At 48.3% G+C, this 23,169-nt stretch overlaps 1 long non-coding RNA gene across 1 annotated transcript; it reads left to right on the forward strand.

Annotated features, from left to right (window-relative positions):
* The first annotated feature begins 713 nt into the window (after positions 1-713).
* On the forward strand, positions 714-4,213 carry LOC131569906 (uncharacterized). The gene is made up of 5 exons (XR_009275818.1): positions 714-907; positions 1,532-1,595; positions 2,293-2,368; positions 3,136-3,253; positions 3,848-4,213. It is a non-coding gene; the product is annotated as an uncharacterized LOC131569906 (long non-coding RNA).
* The last annotated feature ends 18,956 nt before the right edge of the window (positions 4,214-23,169 follow it).

Raw genomic sequence — 23,169 nt, forward strand, 5'->3', positions numbered from 1 at the left:
AAAGCTCTGTGTCATGTGCAGCAGTAGAAAATTTCAGGCTCCCAGGGAATAAATAGTTTTCTTTCAATCATTATAGTTTTGGGTTTTTTTTTACTCCCAGGTAGCCAGAAAGTTACTACTGCTGCTTTTTGATTCTAAAGCTAGGAAGGAAAACCAAGATTACAAATACAAGAAAAAGAAAGGGAAAGGGAAAGGGAAGGGGAAAAAAAGGAAAGGAAAGGAAAGGAAAGGAAAGGAAAGGAAAGGAAAGGAAAGGAAAGGAAAGGAAAGGAAAGGAAAGGAAAGGAAAGGAAAGGAAAGGAAAGGAAAGGAAAGGAAAGGAAAGGAAAGAAAGCAGGAGAGCAGAAGGGAAGGGAAGGGAAAGGGGTGAAAACCAGCGTTAAAAAAAGAAAAAGAGTTGGAGGGGAAAAGAGAGGGCATTCGGGAGGAGCGGTCCTGCCTCAGGTCCTTCCCCGCCCTGGGGCGAAGGACCCGTTTGATGCCCGGGAGGGACTGCAGCTCCCGGTGGCGGGGGACGGAGCCGTGGCTGTCAGCCCGAGACTACAACTCCCGGCAGGCCCTGCTGCCGGCGCGGCGTGTGACGCAACGGCTATCGCGGCACATGAGTGGCTACTAGCCCGAGACTCCAACTCCCGGCAGGCCCTGCTGCCGGCGCGACGTGTGCCGCAACGGCCGACGCTGCCCGGCATTTTTCTCTAAATCGGCAGTAAATACAGCTGAGTAAAATTAGCTTGGTTTTCTTCCTTCTTTTTTAACTGAATTGTTTTTATTAAAAATCCTATTTGAATATGTAGAAAAAGTGGGGATGTCCTGTAATATATCCTAGCTTTTCTTGTTTATAGGATGCTCAGAAAACATGCGTCCCTTAGAGTCCCTCAGAAAGGTTCTCAGTGCGATCTCTACCAAGGTATGTATTTACTAATAAGTGATCCCTTTAGATATTTGCCTGTGTACCTTTTCCTGTAATTCAGAGCTTGCGTTCTGTGGGTTTTATGATAAACCTGTAAAATATGTAAGAATGCTTTTGCAAGTCTGAATCGTTGAAGGCAGCAGTAAGTGGATTTAGAGCCTGTTCTTGACCAGACAACGGGAAAAAGTGTGACTTTGATGCTGAACTTGTTTTTTTCATTTTTCATTTGACTTGTCTGGAATGATTTAGGAATAGAGAGAGCTAGAAAAAGAGAGAAATAGAATTGGTTATTGAGCACTCCTCAAATGCTCACCACGATTCAGTGTAGAGCCGAAGTGAAGGGTGATGGAACAGAGCTCTGTGCTTTAGAAGGAAATAAATTTAAACCTGACCTCCGCACAGAGTCTCACTAACTTCTTTTGTTTTAAAATACAAAATATGATTAGGAAGTGTTGGAAGTTAGTGTTTTGGGAAAGAAACGGCAGTTCCACAGAACATTCCATTTAACAGAGGCTCTAGGAAGGATTCATGTTGTAACTGCTGTCACTGCAATCTGTTGGTGGTTCAGCCTTGAAATGTGCACTTGCCCTTCTATAAAGCACTGTTTTGTTTGCCTTTCAGTGCTATGAGTCTTGATAAATTGGAGAAGAGCCCAAGAGAAATTTTTCATCCCTTGATATAAAAGGTAGGAAGTGACTTTTTTTGGTTTGGTTCTTTTTCTTTATTATTTCCTGGAAATAAAAGTAATTAAGTATAGGTACTACTGGTTTGTTTCTTCCAGTAGCAGATGATAACAATAGCAGTAGTAATAGTAAAAATAATAATAGAAATAATAATAATAGCAATGTAATACTACCTAAACTGTCTTTATCCATTGAACTGGCCATTTCAAATCAAAACTTCTAAACACAAATCAAACCATCATCCTCGTAGAATCTTTCACAGCAGTGGGCTATAGATCCTAGTTTTGTTGACAGGATTTATTGGTTCTGGAAGAGCAAGAGGGAAGTACAAGCCTAACTACTTCTAGCTCACAGACCCATCCAGTGAATACTGCTTTGTGTTTTGGTGGGCTTGTGATGACTTTGAAATCAATTGCTCATTCCAGTAAAAAAAATTAATGTTTTTTTGAACCTGACAGCAGAAATAACTTTAGGCACCAACTTAATAATAACAGATCACCAATTTAAGTTCATAATTTTATGCTGTACTATCAAAGTTTAAAGGTAAATTTTTACTTATCAGGAGATGGTATAAAGTGTATGTTCCAATGTGTTGGATGTATGCAAAGGTACATACGTACCCGAAAGTCCTTAGAGGAAACAAATTTTTACGTCTGCTGTTTGATTGTTTATCATACAATATTTGGTTTTATTTCCCAGGGATCGGTGAATTTTAACTTTGGAGTCCTCTGTGCTAAGGATGCTCAGCCTACAGATGATGAAATGTTCAGTAATGGTGAGTTTTTCACCTTCTCTTTAATTGCTATGCTGATCTGAATAAGAAAAAAACAAAAGCAAGAGAAAAAAAAAGGATGGTTTATTATTTTTTACGCTGTTATGTTTGTTTCCTCAGTATTTGCTGCAGCTCTGCGAACCCAAGCTTTGGGTTCCTTCTGTCCCACTGGGAGTTGCCCAGTTTGGTTGCATCTGGTGAAATTCACCCTGAGACCTTACAGAGCTAGCTCAAACTACGTGAGAGCCATTTGCAGTTCTCTCCAGACACCTGGAGAATGGGTGATGTTTCTGAGGGTCTGGCAAGTATACTTGTATCAAAACTCAGTCTGTGAAATTTCTGGGGAAAACCCTTCTGTGTCCTGAAGGGTTCAAACTCTGGTGAGGATCCAGTTATCAGGTGCTCACCTGGATGGTTCCAGCTCTTAAAGTGAACACTTGTACTCTTACCCTGTAGTTTACATCTATTGTATTTTTGTTATTTTGCAAGATTTTACGGCTTTGCAAAATATTGTGCATTTCACTCTTTGGAACCTCTCAGATCGTTCTTTGGTGCAGCACCACCTCATGGGACACTTGGCTGCTGTCCTGAAGGGGTTGGTCGCTAGAATTGTAAATCCTGGAGAGTTTGTAAGTCTTCTGTCCCCAGGGAGGTACCATGCTTTGTTTACTTTTGTTCTGTTTGTTAGGCGTTGCTTCTCATTGGAAGTATGAATTTCAAACTACCCTGTTCTTATTTTAACTGTTTTCCTGGTTCTCTCCCTACGGCAGGGAAAGACTCTCGTATCCTTGTCGTCGGGCTCGGTGCTGTCCAAGAAGATGCAGAGACTAAAAAAATCATAAGAAGCAAAATATGACTGCAGGGAAAACAAGCTGGAGAGAACAAAAGGTGATATTGTTATCCTTACCCTGTATTAGAAACATCCGCTGTGCTTTGATGCTGGCAGCTGCCAGGGGCTTGTTAGCTCTTTGTAGGCAGGTGTAGGTGTTCACTTGTAGGTTTTTTCTCTGGACAAGTCAATTCAAACTTTGCTAAGCTTATATTTGCAAATTACTCTCTAGCACAGTCCAGCATGACATTTTTGAATGTTGTAAAAATACCATGTTACTTGGAAATTGCTAATGATGAGAAGCTTTAGGGAAAAATAAGATGTCAGGGTTGGGAGATGTGAGAAGAATTTTGAGGGGATGTTAGACTGAAATAAAGCACACTTGAAGCTGGACTGGCACGCTGGCAGATCCCCTATTAAACAGTAGTGCTGAGATTAGCCTGGGGGTTGCCCGTTGTTTCTGTAGAAATCAATGTTTTCTGGTCTTCAGAGGTAAGCTGCTTTGAAAAGCTGGAAGGCACAGCATAGTGACAATCCGTGTGCTTCGCATTAAAAATAGATTTCAGAAGGGTCCTAGGCTTTTGTCTTTTCCTAGAAGTCGATGTAATCCTATTGAGGAGTTTTTAATTCTGTGCTGCCATGTCATCGATCAGGGCCCTGTCGTACTAATCATCATACAGATGCAAAACAAAAAATCAGACCCTGTCCCGACCACTTAGAGCCCAGAACACGATTTCCTCAGGCTGCCATTTGTGTGCCATCGGTACTCACCATGGAAGCGAGCTGGGGATTGTTGCACCCGTTGGGAACAAACCGCTTCTCGTCACACAGAAATGGAATTGGGACGACGCCTCAGCCAGCCTCTCTCTCCTGAATCTGCAGCAGAGCAGTTCCAGTCCATGCGGGCAATCCAGTTCCTGACGATCTGAGCGCACGGAGCAGCGCTCAGCTGCTGTGGGGGGCTCAGGGAGGGCAGAGTGTGCATTGTCATCTTCCTGAACCTACAGACGCGAATCAAAGTGAGAAGCCACAGGGTGGAAATCAGTCGCATATATGCTAAATAAAACTTGCAGGTTTTTTTTAAGAATTGTTTTTGCTTGTTCTTTGTTGTGCTTCTGTGCTTAGAAAACCTCCCTTTACAATCAGTTCAATTCATCAATTGAACCTTTGTTTGCAGACTCTCACTGAGCAGAATTTGTTGCAGACTCAGTGCACGCTGTGCAGGCCTCCCGGGAGTGTGAGGAGCTCATGTGTGCTACTTTTTGCTTTAGGACGCTCTGAGGTATTTATTCCTTTTGGGATACATGATGAGAATTCCCAAGAGAGGTAGTTATAAGGTATGACATCGGGAAAAAGCCTGTGTGGTTGGAATGTTGTTGCTGTCAAAAGTTAATTTTTTCTTAGCCAGTAGTTAGCTTTTTGCTTTATTTTTGTGGTATCAATATTTTATTGTTTAAAAAATTCCTTCAAAATAACTTCAGTGGTCGCCCACCAGTACCTTGTTCAGATTTGCCTATTTGCTTGTAGCTGAAATGTTCACATCTTGTTTATCATTCTATTTAAGAAACTGCTGCCCAGCCAACTAATAACTGAATATCCATCTGTCTAGGACACGGGGAGAGGATTTAGGTAATGTCTTTATTTCCAGAAAAAAGTTCCAGTGTAGTTTCTAAATAGAGGAGAAGGGGGTGAAGACTCGGGGCTCTGATGCCGTTGGGGCACCCCAAGGTCCCCAGGAGAGGGGGCCCCACTGCGGTGCAGGAGCAGGTGTGTTCTCATGTAATATTGAACAAATTATAAATATAAATATGAAAATTATAAACATGAAAATATTTTTAAAATACTTAAATAAAGCGGGTTTTCTTTATTGGTCAATAGGCAGTGTTTTGATTGTAAAAATTATAAATGCAAATAATATAAAGGTAGAAATCTAAGTTTAGAAATATATAATAAATACATACAGATAAATATAAAAATTTAAAATATCAGAAAAAATTAGTTGTAGCAGTAGATATTATACATAATTTAAATAATAATTTAAATCTATTTTAAAATTTTATATATATAATATATCATTATTAATGTAATACATCCAAAGAAACGATAAATTAAAATATGAATGTATAATTATACAAAGTATAAATAAAAAATATTGCAGTATCCTTTAAAAGAAGGGTTTTTTTATTTATTTGGTTAGAGACGGGGTTTTTATTTGGAATAATGGAAGTATTATAGAAGTATAAAATTAAATATAGAAATATACAGTCAATATAGAAAGATATTTGTAAAAACACGAGCGAACGACGCCTCCTTCGGCCGAACCAAGGCGAGACCGGCGGAACCTGACGGCCTCGAGCGAACCGAGGCCAGGCTTGCGAGGCTGCCTGAACGGAGCCGAGCTCAGCCGAACCGAGCCCGCTGCTCTCGTGCGCGCTAATTAGCGCGAGTGCGGTCACAGCCCAATGAGCTCCTGTGCCACGCCGCGCTCCCGATCGTGTCCGTGCGATGGCCGGGCCGCCCGCGGGACGCGGCAGCAGGAGAGCCCCGAGCCGGGCGAGTTTAACGTGAGGCGGCGCCGCTTGCCCGCCGTCGGGGAGCCGAGCCGAAGCGAGCTCAGCCGAACGCGGAGAGAGCGGCTCCGAGTTGGGCCGAAGCGAGCCGAGCCGCGCCGAGGGCAGAGAGCGGCTCCGAGTTCGGCCGAAGAGAGCCGAGGCGCGCCGAGCGCACTGATCGGCTCCGAGTTCGGCCGAAGAGAGCCGAGGCGCGCCGAGCGCAGAGAGCGGCTCCGAGTTCGGCCGAAGCGAGCCGAGCCGCGCCGAGGGCAGAGAGCGGCTCCGAGTTCGGCCGAAGCGAGCCGAGCCGCGCCGAGCGCACTGATCGGCTCCGAGTTCGGCCGAAGCGAGCCGAGCCGCGCCGGGCGCAGAGAGCGGCTCCGAGTTCGGCCGAAGCGAGCCGAGCCGCGCCGGGCGCACAGAGAGGCTCCGAGTTCGGCCGAAGCGAGCCGAGGCGCGCCGAGCGCAGAGAGCGGCTCCGAGTTCGACCGAAGCGAGCCGAGCCGCGCCGGGCGCACAGAGAGCGGCTCCGAGTTCGGCCGAAGCGAGCCGAGCCGCGCCGGGCGCACAGAGAGGCTCCGAGTTCGGCCGAAGCGAGCCGAGCCGCGCCGGGCGCACTGATCGGCTCCGAGTTCGGCCGAAGCGAGCCGAGCCGCGCCGGGCGCAGAGAGCGGCTCCGAGTTCGGCCGAAGCGAGCCGAGCCGCGCCGAGCGCACTGATCGGCTCCGAGTTCGGCCGAAGCGAGCCGAGCCGCGCCGGGCGCACTGATCGGCTCCGAGTTCGGCCGAAGCGAGCCGAGCCGCGCCGGGCGCACTGATCGGCTCCGAGTTCGGCCGAAGCGAGCCGAGCCGCGCCGAGCGCACTGATCGGCTCCGAGTTCGGCCGAAGCGAGCCGAGCCGCGCCGGGCGCACTGATCGGCTCCGAGTTCGGCCGAAGCGAGCCGAGCCGCGCCGGGCGCAGATAGCGGCTCCGAGTTCGGCCGAAGCGAGCCGAGCCGCGCCGAGCGCACTGATCGGCTCCGAGTTCGGCCGAAGCGAGCCGAGCCGCGCCGGGCGCACAGAGAGGCTCCGAGTTCGGCCGAAGCGAGCCGAGGCGCGCCGAGCGCAGAGAGCGGCTCCGAGTTCGACCGAAGCGAGCCGAGCCGCGCCGGGCGCACAGAGAGCGGCTCCGAGTTCGGCCGAAGCGAGCCGAGCCGTGCCGAAGGGTCGAGTCCAGCCGAATGCAGATGACAATGGCCGAGTTTAGCCGATTAGAGCCGAGTTTAGCCGAGCAGCTGTGAGCCTTGCACGCTTGAGGTGAGCGTGCATCGTTGCCGGCCTGGGATTGAGTGAAATGCACTAAGGAAACCAGCTCTGGGGAGGGAGGCAGGGAAATCCTCTCTTAACGTTTACCAATTCGTCCGTCAAACTCATCACGGCAGGACAGAGTGAAGACTGAAAGTGTAAGAAGATGTGGAGGGAAACAGAGAATCTGGCAGGAGCATCGAACGCACAAGTGCACGAATTTTGCTTTTTGCTTGGATGTAAACTCAGAAGTTGTAAGGAATTTGGGAAGGAGAAGGGACATTTCAGAAGGAGAAGAAGTTGTTGTTGGAGTCTTGGCAAAAGCTTTAAAAAAAAAAAAAGTGGTTTCTTTTTTCTTCACTATTATATTCTTTGGTGGTATATGGTGTGCTGTTTTATTTCTTGGTGTTATTAGCTCTGTGTAAATTGTTTATTGAGTCAAGCTAACTTTGCATGGGTTGTTTTGTATTTGAGGTAGGATCAATTTCAAGAGGTTTCTTTCACAGACTTCTGATAGGTATTACTGGGATTTTGGTTTTGTTTACTGTATGCATAAACATAGAGATTTGGTAGGGCCAGCTGGGCTGCTGGAGTTTTGGGTGTGAATTTATTAGATGGCTTTTGGTAAACACAGAATAATTATGTAAGGTAACAGCAAATTACCCAATTACCCAATTGATCTAGCTATGTAACCTTACCACAAAGTTTTATATCTTGCCAGTTTTCTGTTCTTCTGCTCCAAGTAGTTGTTGCAAAAAAAGAAAGCACTGTTACTTTTCTGAAAAGTTTTCTTCTATAACAAGCCCTTTACTGCCCTTGAACGTGAGTCAGAGGAGCCAAACAGCTGCAGCTGCTCTGAGGGCTTGGTGGGATTCGCCCCCTCCCTTTTCCCGGGTGGCATGGGAACGAGAGGCGGGCACAATCAGGGGTATATTAACCCCAGCCGTGGCTGAGGGGCTTCATTCCCTCTCTGGGATGTGCTGGGGTAAGAGCTCTCCTCATTTCAGTGAAGAGGCTTTTTCAGCCCGTCTCAGCATCTTTTCAGCAGGTGTTTCTGGGCATCTAAAGCACAGAGGCTTGGAAGATTCTGTGAAGAAAACAGCATGGAATACAGGGAGTATTTAGGTTTGTGATTTTGGGTTTTGTGTTTAGGAGTGGTAAGGTGCTTTTGTAATTTTTAGTTTTGCTCTGGTTGTTTTTTTGGTTGGATTTCTTTTGGTGGAATTTTTGGTTTTTTTTGGTTTTCATTTTGGGGTTTTTAGTTGGTTTTTGTGGGGGTTTTGGATTTTTTGATGTTTTCTGTAGTTTTTTTGTTTCTGTGGGGAGTTAGGTGTTTTGGGATTTATTGTTTGTGTGGGTTTTGTTTGTTTGGTTTTTTTTCTTTGTTTGTTTTTGGGATTGGTTTTGTTGGGTTTTTTTTGTTTTGTTTTTTTTTTTAATTGAGGAGTGCAACTCCCTGAGATTCCAAGCTGTGTCAAGCACAACATTTTATTCAGCAGATTGATCATGTCACAAGAGGGATCCGCCCAAGGTCCAAGATGATGTTTGAGATTGAGGCTTCAGGTGAGTTGAGGATTGTGATTGGGAGAGGGAGGGTGAGCAGTTAGGAGTTCTTGGGAGGGAGTTTGCAGGCAGCAGGGTGAGAAAGGGTCTTTATTTGTTTATTTGAGGCCTCCCCCACACAAGGCTTCTCAGAAGCCTAGCAGAGGCATTCCCATGTCTTACAGCACACAAGGTCATCCACTGCACTCAGGGGAATGCCATTTAACTTTGCCTTTCTCTAACCCAGGTGCCACTCCTAATGAAGGCCTTGGAATCATGATGAAGCTGGAGCCTGAAGGAGCCAGGCACACTCAGGAGAGGGCAAGTAGCTGCCTTGGTGGGATTTGGCCCACATAACTCTGGACTCATACTTTGGTTTTGGTTTTCTTTATTGTAGCTCACCGAGAGGCTCACAGGCCATCACGAGGCCCTCCGAGGCAGACTCATTTCAGGTGCAGCGTGGATTCCCATCACCGATCATCCAAAAGATAAGTCGAGGGCCTTGGCCTGGAGATGAGAGAATAGTGGGTTGGGAGTTCTTGGGGCAGATTTGAAAATTGGCAGCCGGAAAAGCAATCTTCTCCAAGGGCCTCTTAGGACAGCTAAAGGGAGAGGCTCTCCTTTTGATGGCAGCTTTCAGGCGGGCAGTGCAGAACAGCTCCGGTCTGTGTTGTGTTGTCCAGTGTTCTGTGTTCCCTAGTGTGTCTTTGGGGTCCCTTTTGCCTTCTCCCCTCGAGACCCTCACCACAAGCATGATGTGTCGTGTTTCATGTCCCCCCTGTTTGCCACGTTCTGTGTCACGGGTGTGTGCACACATTTGTGCCGGAGCTGTTCTGCCCTGCCGCATGGCCTGCTGCAGTAGGAGAAACCGTGGGGCGTTGGAATTTGTAATGCTGGCTGTACTTGGGCTCTAGATGCTATTCCTAGATTGACATAAGGTGTTTGCACCTTTTGAGTTATCCTGGTGGTGTTTGGCATATGTTGTAACTTTCTTTCAGGTGCAGACGCATTCCATGTGTGGCAGGGGGTCAGAGTTAGGAGGTGCCGGGCCTTCTTAGGAGCGCGGTGAGTAGCTGAGTGGTGGGGTTTTGGCCGATGCGGTGCCAAGATCAGGGACTGATGTTTGGTTCTCTTTACTCTAGCTGTCTCAGAGACACCAGCCCAGTGCCAGCAGGACCTTCCCAGCTGACGAGGTGGCCTTTCTCTGCACCGGACAGGGACCAGCATCCCCAGATGTCTGAGAGATAAGTAGAGGGCTGTGACCCACAGAGGGGATGAAAGCAGGGTGCTGGTTTGGGAATTCCTGGGAGGGGGTTTTGAGTCCAATTTTGGAGGGGGGGGTGTGGTGTGTTCATGAAGTGGCCCCTTAGGCCCCATAAAAGCCAAGTCTCACTTTTGATTGCAGTGCTGAGGTGTGCAGCAGGGCAGAGCAGTCCCGGTGTGCATCGTGTCACTTGTCTATTGTGCATTATGTGTTGTTTGCGTATGCCATATCTTTCACTTAGGGGGGCCTGTGAGAAACCCTGGCATCATTGTTAGCCTCTGTGATCTCTGCACTCCTTGGCCTGGCGCCCAGGCCACAGAACTTTTGACTAGGGAGCTCAGACAAGCATCAGACTCTCTTCTCTCTTTGGAAGCATCCAGTCAGACGTCTTTTCAGGTCTTGTTCTGAGCTGTATGGACAGCTGTGCCCCACCTGGATCCATTATGGTGGATTAGGACTTGTAATATTACGAGGTTAGGTAGAGGATTTTGACTGTAGGATTCCTAGGCATCAGTCTTTGCTGTTCTTGGAATAAATCATTCAGTAATCATCTTCTTCCTCCAGGGTTCTCTGAGCCTCATCAGCTCACCATCGGTCTCAGCTCACTCATCTCCTTTTGCATTCTCTCAGTCCTTGCAGCCGTTTTCCTTGCCAAGAGATTTCTGTTCCTGTTGTGTCCCCGTTGTCTGTCCTATCCTGTGTCACGGCTGTCAGCACACGTTTGTGCCCGAGCTGCTCTGCCCTGCTGCACAGCCTGGTGCGATAGGAGAAGTCCCAGGGACTTGGAATTTGTAATGTGGGGTGTAGTTGGACTCTAGATGGGATTTGTAGATGGACACAGGACATCTGGAGCTCATCAGTTATCCTGCAACAGTGTGACTCTTGTCCTAACTTTTTTTTCAGGTTCAGATGGATTAAATGTGTGCCAGAGGGCCCCATGCCAGGTGTGGGGATTCTCCTGAGTAGGTGAGGCCCCATTTGCCTCTGCAGCAGACTCTGTTACACCTCTCAACTGACTCTGTTACACTGCTGTTCTTTGCCTTTCTTTTAGGAAGTAAATCTGGATGCCAGCAGTCAACGTGAGCAGTGGAGAGAATTGGTTGTTATTGCTCAGCTCTCAAGCACAACAATTTCGCAGCAGATTCATCGTGTCACAAGAGGGATCTGCCCAGTGTCAAGGATGATGTTTGAGATTGAGGCTTCAGGTGAGTTGAGGATGGTTACTGGGAGAGGGAGGGTGAGCAGGCATCCAGTTAGGAGTTCTTGAGAGGGGGTTTGCAGGCAGCAGGGTGAGAAAGGGTCTTTATTTGTTTATTTGAGAGCCCCTCCCAAGGTGTCTCAGAAGCCTAGCAGAGGCATTCCCATGGCTTACAGCATACAAGGTGATCCACTGCACTCAGAGCCACTTAACTTTGTCTTTCTGTAACCCAGGTGCCACTGCTAATAAAGGCCACAGCCTTGGAATCAGGATGAAGCTGGAGCCTGAAGGAGCCAGGCACACTCAGGAGAGGGCAAGTAGCTGACTTGCAGGGATTTGGCCCACATAACTCTGGACTCACTCTTTGATTTTGGTTTTCTTGATTGCAGCTGACCGAGAGGCTCACAGGCCATCACAGAGCCCTCCAAGGCAGACTCATTTCAGGTGCAGCGTGGATTCCCCTCACCGATCATCCAAAAGATAAGTCGGGGGCCACAGCCTGGAGATGGTGGAGTAGCAGGTTGGGAGTTTTTGGGACAGATTCAAAAATGAGCAGAGAGGAAAGCAATCTTCTCCAAAGGCCTCTTAGGACAGCTAAAGGGAGAGGCTCTACTTTTGATGGCAGCTTTCAGGCGGGCAGTGCAGAACAGCTCCGGTCTGTATCCTGTTGTCCGGTGTGCTGTGTTCCCTAGTGTGTCTTTGGGGTCCCTTTTGCCTTCTCCCCTCGAGACCCTCACCACAAGCATGATGTGTCGTGTTTCATGTCCCCCTGTTTGTCACTTTCTGTGTCACGGGTGTGTGCACAGATTTGTGCCAGAGCTGTTCTGCCCTGCCGCATGGCCTGCTGCAATAAGACGAACCATAGGGAGGGGGAATTTGTAATGTTGGCTGTACTTGGGCTCTAGATGCTATTCCTAGATTGACATAAGGTGTTTGCAGCTTGTGAGTAACCCTGGTGGTGTTTGACATATGTTCTAACTTTCTTTCAGGTGCAGATGCATTCCACGTGTGGCAGAGGGTCAGGGTTAGGAGGTGCCGGGCCTTCTTAGGAGCGCGGTGAGTAGCAGAGCGGTGGGGTTTTGGCCAATGCGGTGCCAAGATCAGGCCCTGATGTTTGGTTCTCTTTAATCTAGCTGTCTGAGAGACCCCAGCCCGGTGCCAGCAGGACCTTCCCAGCTGACGAGGTGGCCTTTCTTTGCACCTGACACAGACTGGCATCCCCAGATGTCTGAGAGATAAGTAGAGGGCTGCGACCCACAGTGGGGATGAAGGCATGGTGCTTGTTTGGGAATTCCTGGGAGGGGTTTTTGAGTCCAGTTTGGAGCGGGGGGTGTTCATTAAACGGCTCGTTAGGCCCCATGAAAGCCAAGTCTCACTTTTGATCACAGTGCTGAGGTGTGCAGGGCAGAGCAGTCCCCGTGTGCATCGTGTCACTTGTCTGTTGTGCATTGTGTGTTGTTTTGTGTATCTCCTGTCTTCTACCTTAGGCCTTTGAGGGCCCTGTCAGTACCCCTGGCATCACTGTTAGTATCTGTAATCTCTGCATTCCCTGGTCTGGCACCCGGGCCACAGAGCTTTTGACTCGCGAGCTCAGACAGGCATCAGACTCTCTTCTCTCTTTGGAAGCATCCAGTCAGACGTCTTTTCAGGTCTTGTTCTGAGCTGTATGGACAGCTGTGCCCCACCTGGATCCATTATGGTGGATTAGGACTTGTAATATTACGAGGTTAGGTAGAGGATTTTGACTGTAGGATTCCTAGGCATCCGTCTTTTTGCTGTTCTTGGAATTAATCATTCAGTAATCATCTTCTTCCTTCAGAGTTCTCTGAGCCTCATCAGCTCACCATCGGTCTCAGCTCGGTCATCTCCTTTTGCATCTTCTCAGTCCTTGCAGCCATTTTCCTTGCCAAGAGATTTCTGTCTTTGTCTTGTGCCTATTGTTTGTCACGTCCTGTCCTGTGTCACGGGTGTCTGCACACATTTGGGATGGGGCTGCTCTGCCGTGCTGCACAGCCTGGTGCGATAGGAGAAGTCTTGGAGACTTGGAGTTTGTAATGTGGGGTGTAGTTGGACTCTAGATGGGATTTGTAGATGGACACAGGACATCTGGAGCTCATCAGTTATCCTGCCACAGTGTGACTCTTGTCCTAACTTTTTTTTCAGATTCAGATGGATTAAATGTGTGCCAGAGGGCCCCATCCCGGGTGAGGGGATTGCCCCGAGCCGGTGAGGCCCCATTTGTCTCTGCAGCAGAAGTGTGTATGGTGAGTGTGTTACAGCTCTGTTCTTTGTCTTTCTTTTCAGGATGTCAATCTGGATGCCAGCAGTCAAGGTGAGCAGTGGAGAGAATTGGCTGTTATTGCTCAGCTCTCAAGCACAACAATTTTTCAGCAGATTCATCGTGTCACAAGAGGGATCTGCCCAGTGTCAAGGATGATGTTTGAGATTGAGGCTTCAGGTGAGTTGAGGATGGTGACTGGGAGACGGAGGGTGATCAGGTATCCAGTTTAGGAGTTCTTAGGAGGGGGTTTGCAAGCAGCAGGTTGAGAAAGGGTGTTTATTTGAGGGCACCCCACACAAGGCTGAGAAGCCTAGCAGAGGCATTGCCATGTCTTAGAGCACACAAGGTGATCCACTGCACTCAGAGGAATGCCATTTAACTTTGTCTTTCTGTAACCCAGGTGCCACTCCTAATTAAGGCCACAGCCTTGGAATCAGGATGAAGCTGGAGCCTGAAGGAGCCAGGCACACTCAGGAGAGAGCAAGTAGCTGCCTTGGTGGGATTTGGCCCACATAACTCTGGACTCATACTTTGGTTTTGGTTTTCTTGATTGCAGCTGACCGAGAGGCTCACAGGCCATCACAGAGCCCTCCAAGGCAGACTCATTTCAGGTGCAGCGTGGATTCCCCTCACCGATCATCTAAAAGATAAGTCGGGGGCCGCGGTCTGGAGATGAGACGATGGGAGAGTATCAGGTTGGCAGTTCTTTGGCCAGATTTAAAAATTGGCAGTGGGGAAAGCAATCTTCTCCAAAGGCCTCTTAGGACAGCTAAAGGGAGAGGCTCTACTTTTGATGGCAGCTTTCAGGCGGGCAGTGCAGAACAGCTCCGGTCTGTATCCTGTTGTCCGGTGTGCCGTGTTCCCTAGTGTGTCTTTGGGGTCCCTTTTGCCTTCTCCCCTCGAGACCCTCACCACAAGCATGATGTGTCGTGTTTCATGTCCCCCTGTTTGTCACATTCTGTGTCACGGGTGTGTGCACAGATTTGTGCCAGAGCTGTTCTTCCCTGCCGCATGGCCTGCTGCAATAAGACGAACCATAGGGAGGGGGAATTTGTAATGTTGGCTGTACTTGGGCTCTAGATGCTATTCCTAGATTGACATAAGGTGTTTGCAGCTTGTGAGTTATCCTGGTGGTGTTTGACATATGTTCTAACTTTCTTTCAGGTGCAGATGCATTCCACGTGTGGCAGAGGGTCAGGGTTAGGAGGTGCCGGGCCTTCTTAGGAGCGCGGTGAGTAGCAGAGCGGTGGGGTTTTGGCCAATGCGGTGCCAAGATCAGGCACTGATGTTTGGTTCTCTTTACTCTAGCTGTCTCAGAGACACCAGCCCGGTGCCAGCAGGACCTTCCCAGCTGACGAGGTGGCCTTTCTTTGCACCTGACACAGACTGGCATCCCCAGATGTCTGAGAGATAAGTAGAGGGCTGTGACCCACAGAGGGGATGAAAGCAGGGTGCTGGTTTGGGAATTCCTGGGAGGGGGTTTTGAGTCCAGTTTTGGGGGGGGGGGGGGTGTGGTGTGTTCATGAAGTGGCCCCTTAGGCCCCATAAAAGCCAAGTCTCACTTTTGATTGCAGTGCTGAGGTGTGCAGAAGGGCAGAGCAGTCCCGGTGTGCATCGTGTCACTTGTCTATTGTGCATTATGTGTTGTTTGCGTATGCCATATCTTTCACTTAGGGGGGCCTGTGAGAAACCCTGGCATCATTGTTAGCCTCTGTGATCTCTGCACTCCTTGGCCTGGCGCCCAGGCCACAGAGCTTTTGACTCGCGAGCTCAGACAGGCATCAGACTCTCTTCTCTCTTTGGAAGCATCCAGTCAGACGTCTTTTCAGGTCTTGTTCTGAGCTGTATGGACAGCTGTGCCCCACCTGGATCCATTATGGTGGATTAGGACTTGTAATATTACGAGGTTAGGTAGAGGATTTTGACTGTAGGATTCCTAGGCATCCGTCTTTTTGCTGTTCTTGGAATTAATCATTCAGTAATCATCTTCTTCCTTCAGAGTTCTCTGAGCCTCATCAGCTCACCATCGGTCTCAGCTCGGTCATCTCCTTTTGCATCTTCTCAGTCCTTGCAGCCATTTTCCTTGCCAAGAGATTTCTGTCTGTGTCTTGTGCCTATTGTTTGTCACGTCCTGTCCTGTGTCACGGGTGTCTGCACACATTTGGGATGGGGCTGCTCTGCCGTGCTGCACAGCCTGGTGCGATAGGAGAAGTCTTGGAGACTTGGAGTTTGTAATGTGGGGTGTAGTTGGACTCTAGATGGGATTTGTAGATGGACACAGGACATCTGGAGCTCATCAGTTATCCTACAAGAGTGTGACTCTTGTCCTAACTTTTTTTTCAGATTCAGATGGATTAAATGTGTGCCAGAGGGCCCCATCCCGGGTGAGGGGATTGCCCCGAGCCGGTGAGGCCCCATTTGTCTCTGCAGCAGAAGTGTGTATGGTGAGTGTGTTACAGCTCTGTTCTTTGTCTTTCTTTTCAGGATGTCAATCTGGATGCCAGCAGTCAAGGTGAGCAGTGGAGAGAATTGGCTGTTATTGCTCAGCTCTCAAGCACAACAATTTTTCAGCAGATTCATCGTGTCACAAGAGGGATCTGCCCAGTGTCAAGGATGATGTTTGAGATTGAGGCTTCAGGTGAGTTGAGGATGGTGACTGGGAGAGGGAGGGTGATCAGGTATCCAGTTTAGGAGTTCTTAGGAGGGGGTTTGCAAGCAGCAGGGTGAGAAAGGGTGTTTATTTGAGGGCACCCCACACAAGGCTGAGAAGCCTAGCAGAGGCATTGCCATGTCTTAGAGCACACAAGGTGATCCACTGCACTCAGAGGAATGCCATTTAACTTTGTCTTTCTGTAACCCAGGTGCCACTCCTAATTAAGGCCACAGCCTTGGAATCAGGATGAAGCTGGAGCCTGAAGGAGCCAGGCACACTCAGGAGAGAGCAAGTAGCTGCCTTGGTGGGATTTGGCCCACATAACTCTGGACTCATACTTTGGTTTTGGTTTTCTTGATTGCAGCTGACCGAGAGGCTCACAGGCCATCACAGAGCCCTCCAAGGCAGACTCATTTCAGGTGCAGCGTGGATTCCCCTCACCGATCATCTAAAAGATAAGTCGGGGGCCGCGGTCTGGAGATGAGACGATGGGAGAGTATCAGGTTGGCAGTTCTTTGGCCAGATTTAAAAATTGGCAGTGGGGAAAGCAATCTTCTCCAAAGGCCTCTTAGGACAGCTAAAGGGAGAGGCTCTACTTTTGATGGCAGCTTTCAGGCGGGCAGTGCAGAACAGCTCCGGTCTGTATCCTGTTGTCCGGTGTGCCGTGTTCCCTAGTGTGTCTTTGGGGTCCCTTTTGCCTTCTCCCCTCGAGACCCTCACCACAAGCATGATGTGTCGTGTTTCATGTCCCCCTGTTTGTCACATTCTGTGTCACGGGTGTGTGCACAGATTTGTGCCAGAGCTGTTCTTCCCTGCCGCATGGCCTGCTGCAATAAGACGAACCATAGGGAGGGGGAATTTGTAATGTTGGCTGTACTTGGGCTCTAGATGCTATTCCTAGATTGACATAAGGTGTTTGCAGCTTGTGAGTTATCCTGGTGGTGTTTGACATATGTTCTAACTTTCTTTCAGGTGCAGATGCATTCCACGTGTGGCAGAGGGTCAGGGTTAGGAGGTGCCGGGCCTTCTTAGGAGCGCGGTGAGTAGCAGAGCGGTGGGGTTTTGGCCAATGCGGTGCCAAGATCAGGCACTGATGTTTGGTTCTCTTTACTCTAGCTGTCTCAGAGACACCAGCCCGGTGCCAGCAGGACCTTCCCGTTTGACAAGGTGAGCTTTCTTTGCACCCGAGACCCGCATCCCCAGCTGTATGAGAGATAAGTAGAGGGCTACGACCCACAGTGGGGATGAAGTCATGGTGCTGTTTCGGGAAATACTGGGTGGAGTTTTTGATTCAGCTTTGGAGGTGGGGGATGTTCATGAGGTGGCCCCTTAGGCCTCATAAAAGCAAAGTCTCACTTTTGATCACAGTGTTGAGGTGTGCAGGGCAGAGCAGTCCCGGTGTGTCTCGTGTCACTTGTCTGTTGTGCATTATGTGTTGTTTGTGTATCCAATGTCTTTTACCTTTGGAGGGCCCTGTCAGTACCCCTGGCATCATTGTTAGCATCTCTGATCTCTGCATTCCCTGGCCCGGCACCCAGGCCATATATGAGTTTCTGATACCTGTCTGAGCTCCCCAGTCAAAAGTTACCTCTTTGGAAGCATCCAGTCAGATTTCTTGTCAGGTCTAGTTCTGAGCTGTATAGACAGCTATGCCCCACCTGGATCCATTGTGGTGGATTAGGACTTGTAATAATATGAGGTTAGGTACAGCATTCTAACCGTAGGATTCCTAGGCATCCATCTTTGCTGTTCTTGGAATTAATCATTCAGTTATCATCTTCGTCCCCCAGGGTTTTCTGAGCCTCATCAGCTCACCATCGGTCTCAGCTCACTCATCTCCTTTTGCATTCTCTCAGTCCTTGCAGCCATTTTCCTTGCCAAGAGATTTCTTTTCCTGTTGTGTCCCCTGTTGTTGTCTGTCCTGTCTGTCCTGTGTCACGGGTGTCTGCACACATTTGGGATGGGTCTGCTCTGCCGTGCTGCACAGCCTGGTGCGATAGGAGAAGTCTTGGAGACTTGGAATGTGTAATGTGGGGTGTAGTTGGACGCTAGATGGGATCTGTGGATGGGCACAGGGCATCTGGAGCTCATCAGTTATCCTACAAGAGTGTGACTCTTGTCCTAACTTTTTTTTCAGATTCAGATGGATTAAATGTGTGCCAGAGGGCCCCATCCCGGGTGAGGGGATTGCCCCAAGCAGGTGAGGCCCCATTTGTCTCTGCAGCAGAAGTGTGTATGGTGAGTGTGTTACAGCTCTGTTCTTTGTCTTTCTTTTCAGGAAGTCAATCTGGATGCCAGCAGTCAAGGTGAGCAGTGGAGAGAATTGGCTGTTATTGCTCAGCTCTCAAGCACAACAATTTTTCAGCAGATTCATCGTGTCACAAGAGGGATTTGCCCAGTGTCAAGGATGATGTTTGAGATTGAGGCTTCAGGTGAGTTGAGGATGGTGCCTGGGAGAGGGAGGGTGATCAGGTATCCAGTTTAGGATTTCTTGGGAGCGGGTTTGCAAGCAGCAGGTTGAGAAAGGGTGTTTATTTGAGGGCCCCCCCACACAAAGCTGTTCAGAAGCCTAGCAGAGGCATTCCCATGGCTTACAGCATACAAGGTGATCCACTGCACTCAGAGGAATGCCATTTAACTTTGTCTTTCTGTAACCCAGGTGCCACTCCTAATGAAGGCCACAGCCTTGGAATCAGGATGAAGCTGGAGCCTGAAGGAGCCAGGCACACTCAGGAGAGGGCAAGTAGCTGACTTGCAGGGATTTGGCCCACATAACTCTGGACTCATACTTTGGTTTTGGTTTTCTTGATTGCAGCTGACCGAGAGGCTCACAGGCCATCACAGAGCCCTCCAAGGCAGACTCATTTCAGGTGCAGCGTGGATTCCCCTCACCGATCATCCAAAAGATAAGTCGGGGGCCACGGTCTGGAGATGGTGGAGTAGCAGATTGGGAGTTCTTGGGACAGGTTCAAAAATGAGCAGAGGGGAAAGCAATCTTCTCCAAAGGCCTCTTAGGACAGCTAAAGGGAGAGGCTCTACTTTTGATGGCAGCTTTCAGGCGGGCAGTGCAGAACAGCTCCGGTCTGTATCCTGTTGTCCGGTGTGCCGTGCTCCCTGGTGTGTCTTTGGGGTCCCTTTTGCCTTTTCCCCTCGAGGCCCTCACCACAAGCATGATGTGTCGTGTTTCATGTCCCCCCTGTTTGTCACTTTCTGTGTCACGGGTGTGTGCACACATTTTTTGCCGGAGCTGTTCTGCCCTGCCGCATGGCCTGCTGCAATAGGACAAGCCTTGGGGAGTTGAAATTTGTAATGTGGGCTGTACTTGGGCTCTAGATGTTGTTCCTAGATTGACATATGGTGTTTGCAGCTTGTGAGTTATCCTGGTGATGTTTGACATGTGTTCTAACTTTCTTTCAGGTGCAGATGCATTCCACGTGTGGCAGAGGGTCAGGGTTAGGAGGTGCCGGGCCTTCTTAGGAGCGCGGTGAGTAGCAGAGTGGTGGGGTTTTGGCCGATGCGGTGCCAAGTTCAGGCACTGATGTTTGGTTCTCTTTAATCTAGCTGTCTGAGAGACACCAGCCCGGTGCCAGCAGGACCTTCCCATCTGATGAGGTGGCCTTTCTTTGCACCTGACAGGGACCAGCATCCCCAGCTGTATGAGAGATAAGTAGAGGGCCGTGACCCACAGAGGGGCTGAAAGCACGGTGCTGGTTTGGGGATTACAGGGAGGGGGTTTTGAGTCCAGTTTGGAGGTGGGGGGGTGTTAATGAAGTGGCCCCTTAGGCCCCATAGAAGCCAAGTCTCACTTTTGATCACAGTGCTGAGGTGTGCAGCAGGGCAGAGCAGTCCCGGTGTGTCTCGTGTCACTTGTCTGTTGTGAATTGTGTGTTGTTTGTGTATCCCATGTCTTTTACCTTAGGGGTGCCTGTCATTAATCTTGGCATCATTGTTAGCATCTGTGATCTCTGCATTCCCTGGCCTGGCACCCAGGCCACAGAACTTTTGACTGGGGAGCTCAGACAGGCGTCAGACTCTCTTCTCTCTTTGGAAGCATCGCATCTGATGTCTTGTCAGGTCTTGGTCTGGGCTGTATGGACAGCTATGCCCCCACCTGGATCCATTTTGGTGGATTAGGACTTGGCGTAATATGAGGTTAGGTAGAGGATTCTGACCGTAGGATTCCTAGGCATCCATCTTTGCAGTTCTTAGAAGAAATCATTCAGTTATCATCTTCTTCCTTCGGGGTTCTCTGAGCCTCATCAGCTCACCATCAGTTTGAACTCGGTCATCTCCTTTTGCATTCTCTCAGTCCTTGCAGCCATTTTCCTTGCCTAGAATTTTCTGTCTGTGTTGTGTCCCCGTTGTCTGTCCTGTCCTGTCCATCCTGTGTCACGGCTGTCAGCACACATTTGTGCCCGAGCTGCTCTGCCCTGCCGCATAGCCTGGTGCAATAGGAGAGGGCCCGGGGATTTGTAATGTGCAGTGTGGGGTGTAGTTGGACTCTAGATGGGATTTGTAGATGGACACAGGATATCTGGAGCTCTTCAGTTATCATTGAACCGTCTGACTGTTGTCCTAACTTTTTTTTCAGATGCACCTCCTCAGATGACTGCAGTAGTTGTGTAGGTTCCTTCTTCTGAAAGGGAATAGGGCACAAGAATTCATCTTCCAGAGAATTTTTGCAAGTCCTGGCTTGTATTGTATCTGCCTATGGTGGCTTATGTTCTATGTACCTATACATCTGTCTTCTATTGGATTTTGGGTAGAAAATTTATCAGTCCAGAGAGGAGACAAGTCCTAGCTGTCAGATAGCCACTCGTTGACCCTTCCTGTCGTCTCACAGGTCCCCGAGGCTGCTGATTTCCCCAGGATCTGCCATTTTACCTCAAGGAGCGGCAGCCAGAAGATGTGTCACAGCACGTTCTTCAGCATCTCGAGTAAGGGCCGCAGTGAGCATTTAAGTGGAAAGATTGTGTGAGCGTGTGTGAGAGCACGTGGCTGTGTCTGTCTGTGTCTGCTCGTCTCTGCGTGTGTGAGTGCATGCTGACTGGATTTAACCTTGTGTGTGTGACTTTTGCTTTCCAGGTTTTGCGACTCCTTGTTAAATTTAGAATAAAAAATCCCCAGCCGGGTTGTATTGCATGAACTGACATGATATGTACCGATTTTGGCTTAAAACCCAGAAAACCAGACGAAGATGAGCAGGAAAAAACCAGAAAAAAACCACATGATGGACAAGAAAAAAACCCAGAAAAAGCCCAGGATGGGCAAGAAAGCAACGAGAAAAAAACCCCAGAAAATAATCCCAGATGGGCAAGAAAAAAACGTAGAAAAACCCCAGAAAATCACCCAAGATGGGCAAGAAAAAAACCCAGAAAAAAACCCCCAAAAAAAAACTCTGAGATGGGCAAGAAAAAAACCAGAAAAAAGTCTGAAGATGGGCAAGAAAAAACCCCCAAGATGGACAAGAAATAACCCAGAAAAAAATTCGAAGAAGGGCAAGAAAAGACCCAGAAAACACCCAGAAAAAAATCGCAACCCAAGTATAAATATAGAAATGTTTGTCAAGTATATGCAAATATATAAAGAAATGTTAAATTATTTGAAATATAAAATAACATAAATATAACATTTATACAGTATTACTTGTGTTATGGATCATATTGATTTTTATTTATTTCCTATAATACACTACAATATTTATATCAATTTTACATCTATCATATCTATCATTTGTTATATGTTATACCAGATTGATATACTCTAGGTTTTTTTAAGTAGTTTAAAATAAAGGGGATTTTTTTTTTTTATTTGGCAAAAGCAGGTGTTTTAGTATAAACATTATAAATACAAATAATATAAAGGTAGAAATCTAAGAATAGAAATAGATCATAAATAGCTGAAGGTTAATATAAAAATTAAAAATGTAAGAAAAAATAAGTTGTAGCAGTAGATATGGTACATAATTAGGAAAATAATTTATCTCTTATTTGAATAGGATACATGTTATACATAATGATTAATATAATACTTAAGTATAAACTGCAAATATAAATGTGAATATAGTCATGAGCGCTATAAATATAAAAATATTTCAATGTAGTTTAAAAGAATAGAGCTTTTTTGTATTTATTTAGTTAGGATGGGATTTGTATTTTAAATAGTGAAAGCATGATAGAAATGTAATTTTAGACATAGAAATATGCAATCAATGTGGAAAGATATTTATAAAAGCACAAAATATAAGTAAATATAAATAATAGAAATAGAATAATGTTATATAAATTACATGCTACATCAATGTCCACTATAGCTATGCATGTGAATATAAATACGAAAAATGGAAATAAAAAATTTATTTAAACATGGCTTTAAAGCAAGGGGCCTTGTTTGATTCTGGTGGGGTAAGAGGCAGGTTTTTGGCATTTATTTCAGAGCAGTTTTTGGCGGGGGTCGCCCCTGTTCTTTTTTGCCGCCTTCGCTGCCCGCAGCCCCGAGGCGCGCTGCGCCCCCGGCTGGGGCGGGCGGCAGTGCTGCCGCCTTGTGGGCAGAGCGCGGTACTGCAGCCCTGCACCGAGAGGCCGCCACCTTGGGAGTGGCGCGTCGCGGATGTCGCGGACTTTTGGTTGACCTTCTCAACAGGGCGGCGAAAAGGGCGGGGAAGTGGAGGACCGGGGTGGGTGTCAGTGGACTGCCTGCATGGAATACCGACCCCGGCGCGGCCCCGGTGGTATTTTCTGTGACGTTTCAAGTGTACCCGACACATGCTGTGGTCTCAGCGGCGCCGCGGGCGGGCGTATTTCGGCGGGTTTGTGACAGGCATGTGGGGAAACGCCTCGCTGTGCCGGGGTCCTCTGACAGCCGCTTTCCCGCCCTGAGGGAGCCGAGCCGGGCCGAATAGTTCCGAAGAGCCGAAGAGCCGAGTGTGGGCGAAAACAGCCGAGTTTCCCCGAAGAGCCGAGTGTGGCCGAAAATAGCCGAGTTTCACCGAAGAGCCGAGTGTGGCCGAACACAGCCGACTTGAGACGAAGAGCCGAGTGTAGCCGAACACAGCCGACTTGAGACGAAGAGCCGATGATAGCCGAGTGTAACCGATAGCCGACTGTAGCCGACATTGGCCGCATTTAGACAAAGAGCCGAATATGACCGACTTTAGCCCAACCGGGCCGAGTTCAGCCGAAGAGCCGGAAAAGCCGAATTT

The sequence above is a fragment of the Ammospiza caudacuta genome, chromosome 31 (genome assembly GCF_027887145.1).
Source record: "Ammospiza caudacuta isolate bAmmCau1 chromosome 31, bAmmCau1.pri, whole genome shotgun sequence".
In the NCBI taxonomy this organism is placed as follows: Eukaryota; Metazoa; Chordata; class Aves; order Passeriformes; family Passerellidae; genus Ammospiza; species Ammospiza caudacuta.